Source organism: Lithobates pipiens, unplaced genomic scaffold (genome assembly GCF_037356315.1).
Source record: "Lithobates pipiens isolate NorthernLeopardFrog02 unplaced genomic scaffold, aLitPip1_a1.2 Scaffold_27, whole genome shotgun sequence".
In the NCBI taxonomy this organism is placed as follows: Eukaryota; Metazoa; Chordata; class Amphibia; order Anura; family Ranidae; genus Lithobates; species Lithobates pipiens.
In genome coordinates this window covers 156392490-156398391 of record NW_027507788.1, presented here as the reverse complement: position 1 = coordinate 156398391, position 5902 = coordinate 156392490, and positions in this window count along the sequence as shown.

Here is a 5902-nt window from a genome sequence, read left to right as displayed (position 1 = left end):
TGTGCCACCCAAAGGCTACGTTTGGAAGGTCTTTTGGGTTTAGGTTTGCAGGGTCTCGAAGAATTTGTCCTGGTGGGTATTTGGGGTGTAGTAAGAAACAAATGTGTATGTTTCCTCGTTAATTGTTCTGGTCACTAGAATGTAGCGACCTTCGGGGTCTCTGATGGTTTTCGCGTGGGAAAAATGAATTTTGTTAGAGAAGCATATTGCCGCCCCTCTGGTTTTGTTAATCGCATTGGCCAGATAAAATTGAGAGACATTTTTGTGGAGGAAAGTGGGATTATATGTGGCAGGAAAATGTGTCTCTTGTAGTAGTGCAACATCCGCCTTCAGCGCATGAAACTGTTGCATTATTTAGCATCTTTTTACTGGGGAATTTAGGCCCTGGATGTTATTAGAGAATATTCTAATTCTTAATTCTGCCCTTGTGGTGTCAGTTATGAGGTGTGTTGGTGGAATTTAATGATCAAAAGGAGCTTAACTGGCAATAATACTGTCCCTGGCAGATAGGAAATGACCTAGGATCCTTTGTGGAAGCATCGAAAATTAGGTGATGTAGAAGATCCAGCTAGAGCCCGCAGCTGTGAAAATTGGGTGGGGGGGGGGGGACAGGAAAGTGGGGGAGGGAAGAAGGGGGAGGATGGGAAGTAAAGAAAGGAAAAGAGAGAGAAGAAAAAGAAGATGAATAACCAAATACATCATACAAAACACATACCCCAAACCCTCTGGGGTCAAGCAGAGACCTTCTACTGCCCGTACCCCAGCCAGAAAATCAGGACGACCCCGTAGGATCGTAGGAGTCTAGCCCCGGTAGGGGAAGGAACTGAGGTTCCTCTAACGGAGTCAAAGGGAGGCGCATTGTGCCCTCCCTGGTCAGCTCCGCCGTGGCGGTTAGCAATCTCAGTGTATCTAACTGAAAGTCTGAGCCCTATCGGAAAAAAAAGGGGGGGGGCAATCCCCATGGGGGAAAGAAAGAGCTTAGTTCGATCAGGTACTGTGAGTCAGTTCTTAAGGAGTCCACGGACCAGTCCGGGATAGCCTACAAAGTGGATAGCGCCCCACAGCCACCTCTGCAAGGTGACAGAGTGTCTCTAGGCACAAACCAGGAGGGGGCAAGAGAAGATGTGGTGAGAAGAAAAAATAGTCCAGGAGCTAGCTCAGGTCGGTTTGGACTCCCGCGATCTCTTGGGAAGTTGCTGCTGCCACACTTGTGTCAGGGGACTTGGAGGGGATGGACGTTTGGTTGACGGAGCTCCCTTAGTAGAAGAGGTCTGCGGTATTTCCTGAGAGATCAGACCAAGCTGTAATAAAAGACGTTCTTCATCTTGAAATGTGGAAAAGTTGTAGGGCTTGTTGCGGTACGTGAAGTTTAGGCGTAGTGGGAAAGCCCATCTGTAGGTAATCTCTTTGCTTGCCAGAACCTGAAGCAGCAGTTTCAGTGCACATAGTTTTTGTACCGTATATGGGGACACGTCGGCGAAGATTTGGATTGGATGTCCCATAAGGGACAGATTGTCCGATGCTCTGGATAGCTTCATCACTTCCTCCTTAACCGCATAATAATGCGGTTTAACTATTACATCCCTCGGGAGCCCATCAGGACGAGGAGGTTGCAATGCTCTGTGGGCCCTGTCCAGTTCCAAACGGTGCGCTGGAATATTGGGGATTATGCTTTTGATGAAGTCCTGGACCGCTGAGGGGGTGTCCTTAATAGATTCAGGGAGGCCTCTGATGCGGAAGTTATAGCGTCTCAACCTGTTTTCAAGGTCAGCAATTTTCGCGGTAGCAATCTCCAGGTGATCTTGGAGCTCTTCGATCCTAGCCGTGTTTTGGTTAATGCGCAGAATCGCTTGGTCAGATTTATGTTCAATCGCCTCAATCCTCATTCCTATCTGTTGCAGATCAGTGTGAATAGAGGCTGTGATCTGTGCTGCTGTTTGTGATAGTCCTCTAGTCAGCATTTGGGAGAACTCAGTCATCATAGAGGGAAAATCAGTGGGAGAGAGGGAAGGGTCCCTGGCATCTGTGTCCCATGGTTCAGGACCATGGAGCAAGTCAGTCTGTGGAGACAGGGCACCCTCTCCAATCACCCGCCCTATAAGTGATTCTGTAGATGCTGGTGAGGGGGCCCCAGGTAGATGGCTACTCACTGTGGTATCCAGAGCTGTGGAGAGCGGTAAGGCTGCCTGATCCTGGTCTGCTATGGAGTCAGCTCTGCAGGCCGGGCCTCGTGAGGTGATGGCGGCCATTTTAGATCGGCTGGGCTGTGCTGCAGCTGAATTCAGGGCGGGAGTAAGGATCCGGTGGGTGTGAAGTTTGGACATCGGGGGATAGCCGGGAGTATCCCCGACTTCATGGTAATAAGCTCGGGCAAAAACGAGGGCTCAGACCGGGATATCGGCGGTCGTTAGGCTGGAGTGGCGCGGAGCTCCCGGTCTACGCGGCCATCTTGGACGCTGCCGCGCATGCGCCTACCTGGGGCCTTTTTCAACATATGCAACCCTCAACATAGTCATTTGCAGTCAGCAGCATCTCAAGTCTGTTATTAACATCAGTCATTTGGTTATTACATGTATGAAGTGCTCACCATGCAGCTTGGTTAGAGCAGCACCTGAAGGATATTGGTAGGCAGCAAAAGCGCCACACTTTTCCTTCTCTTTCCAGTTTTTCTATTTCCACCTCTCAGCGCACTATACGAGAATCCCTATCAGCAGCCTCAAGTGATAGGGATGAAAGTATTTAACGGGTGTTAGAAGTTTTTGTATACAGGTCTATTCCAGCAGGGAAAAATATCAGCATTGGGTCACGCAGAGAAGGGGCAAGCATAGGATACAACCAGTGAGCATGGTGCCAGTAGTGATAAGGAAAAAAAGGGCCACACTTCTCCTCTTCCTTCTTCCAGCTCTTCTCCACCTCTCCATCTACAATACAAGATTCTCTATCATGAGTCTCAAGTGATAGGGATGAAAGTAGTCATAGGGTGCCAGAGGTTTACCTTACAATCCTTTCCGTGGAGCCGCCAAAGTAGGGGCAACCCCTTGGCTGCAATCATGCTCTGATTCTGCCAATCCCAATCTGCCATCTCCATCTTTAGCATTGAGCAGGCAGGTTTCTTTGCCCCAGATGCTGGAACATAAGGAAAACTGCACTCTCAGCCACACCCATTCCCAGCTTATCAGTGCCAGCTTGGCAAAATATTTGGCTTTACAGCTGATGTTCCAGCTGGTGCAGTCTGTTCCTTTCCATATGCTTTTTTCACTTCTGCCCTACCGCAGTGGCTGGTTCCCAGACGCTATTTGTTTGCCATCTCGTAAAGCCATCCCTGCCCTCCACCATCATGAATAAGGTAATGTTTTCATGTCCTGGACAATGTGGTCAGGTGCAGTGTCCACATGGCCACAAATATGCATCCAGCAAGTATAGGCAGGGACTTTATATCTTGTTCATGGCCCACTGAGTCACCTTGCTGTAGCTGGGAAGGATGAAGGATGGGGCACACCACTGGAGCTGGTTGTACCACTTTCCATCCCGATACCTGGTGACGGTAACAGAGGAGTCACTTTCATCTCAACACTCTCTTCCGGTGAGCTGTTCTTAGAAACACCAGTCTCCCCAAGCAACAGCTCAGGCAAAATGCTACCACACAGTTTTGCTGCTGGTATGCCTAGGGGGGAAGTAGGAACACTAGGTCATAAATTCTTTCAGCTCTGTAGGGGCAGGCCCAAAGGCTGTTAATCCCACACCATCTTGTGCCAAGAAAGGTTGTGTGCAACAATGGCACCAACTTACTGTTCACCATTTGGCAGGGAAGGTTTACACAATTGCCTTTCCTGGACACTTGTCCTCAATCCGATGGAGCAGATAGAGCATGGGATAATAGACTGGGCACTAGAAGTAGAGCAACCTGAGGTAGCCTCCCTGGTGTCTCAGGGTCCACTTTATCCTGAATCCATCCTTCTGAGACTACAGCTGGCACATATATAGCATGAGGAGCATTACTGTCATGGTGTCATTCAGAAGGAGGAGAACATTGAGCAGTCTTCAAGGGGTGGATTCCACCCCTCACAAATCCTGGGACTTCTATATGTGTGAGGGGAGATAGCTATGGACTATGGACTAGCTATGGTTTTCAGAGAACTTGCGCCTTTGGTAACCTCTGCCTCTGGTGATTTGTGGCAGATGGACTTCTTTATGCTCCAGTGCATGCAAAAGGACCCCAGAGTTTGTGGAATCAGAGGGACCATTATCTCTTTAGCTCCCTCCTGGACATTATAAAGGAAAAGTCAAAAAGCTCAAACTGCCCTTGCTAAAGGGGGCAACAGAAGAAACACCTTGAGGACCTGCTGCAGAGGAGCCTCCTTTCCAGAGGCACCCTTTAAAGGTCATGGTGGCTTGAATCCACCTTCTTGAATCCTGGCTGGGGTCAAGGGTAGATGAATGGACTACATGCCAGAGCTCGCCAAGTATGCAAATCGAACCTGTCACAATGACCTAGCTTTAACTGATGGTATGAATATTTGGACGGCTGCTGCAGGTTATGTGAAGATACCTTTGGCTGCCTGTAATTTACATCTGAATCAATTTTCCATACCCACCTCCCTTCCCTAGTGAAAGTCTCTCTTTAACACACGCACGACTTAAATCAACCCTGACTCTGTCTTCTAGACAGTAAAATATAGTTGTAAATGTACTGTAACAGTGTGAGTCCTTGTCACATATACATGTCACTACCCCCTATAATATCAAATTGCAAAAAAGAGAGACACTTCCTCTTTAACTCTAAAAATGATCATGAGGAGATGGGGATATTTAACGTACCCAAAATTAGACAAACAAGAAAAATGCAAATTCCAATATTTGGACCAACGCATTTCACCCCAAAAATTGGTCTTGCTCAGGATCCACTTGATTGTAAACTCTATCAATCACAGTGCCAAAACAAACATACATTATGTTATGCAGTATCTAGACTGTATGTAGTATCTATAAACTATTGCTGTTTGTAATAATATACATTTTATTCCTTATCAGCTGCATTGCGTGATAGAGTTTACAATGAAATGGATCAGGAGGAAGCCCTGCTTTTGGGTGAAATGCTTTGATCCATAGATATACTTATATACTGATCCTACTGTATACATTGAATGTTGAAATTTGCAGCTGTGGGCAATTGCACAATAAAATTTAGTTGGGTTATATCAGGGTTTTTCTCAACTAGGGTTCCTCCAGAGGTTGCTAGGGGGTTCCTTGAGCAATGAGCAATTTCTGCCTCTCAGATAAGTACCCACTGACACCCTTGAACCTTTTAGGCATCTGTAAGGGGGTAATTCTTCCCACTGACTGCAGGTGTAAGGAGCATTATTCCCACTGACCATCACATTAATGCGGTGATTCTCAACCAGGGTTCCGTGGAACCCTAGGGTTCCTCCAGAGGTTGCTAGGGGTTCCTTCAGCATTGGGCAATTTCTGCCTCTCTGATAAGTTCCCAATGACACCTTTGACCTTTTTAGCTATCTGTAAGGGGGTAATTCTTCCCAATGACCACAAGTGTAAGGACCATTTTTCCCACTGACCATGACACTAATGTATCATGAGTTGTAGATTTCTAATTTTTAGTAGGGGTTCCTGAGACCGGAGAACTATGTCTAGGGTTCTTCTGTGTTGAAAAGGTTGAGAAAAGCTGCATTAATGTATCATGCCTTGTAGATATAGAATTTTTTTTAGCAAGGGTTCCCTGAGACCAGATAGTTATTTCAAGGGTTTCTCTGTGTTCAAAAGGTTGAAAAATTCTGGGTTATACATTTTGTCCTCTAAACATATACAGTATTACTCATTTCCAACTACAATATCAAACAAAATGGATGTGTTTCAGAGCAATAAAGAGCCATATTACCACAAAAAA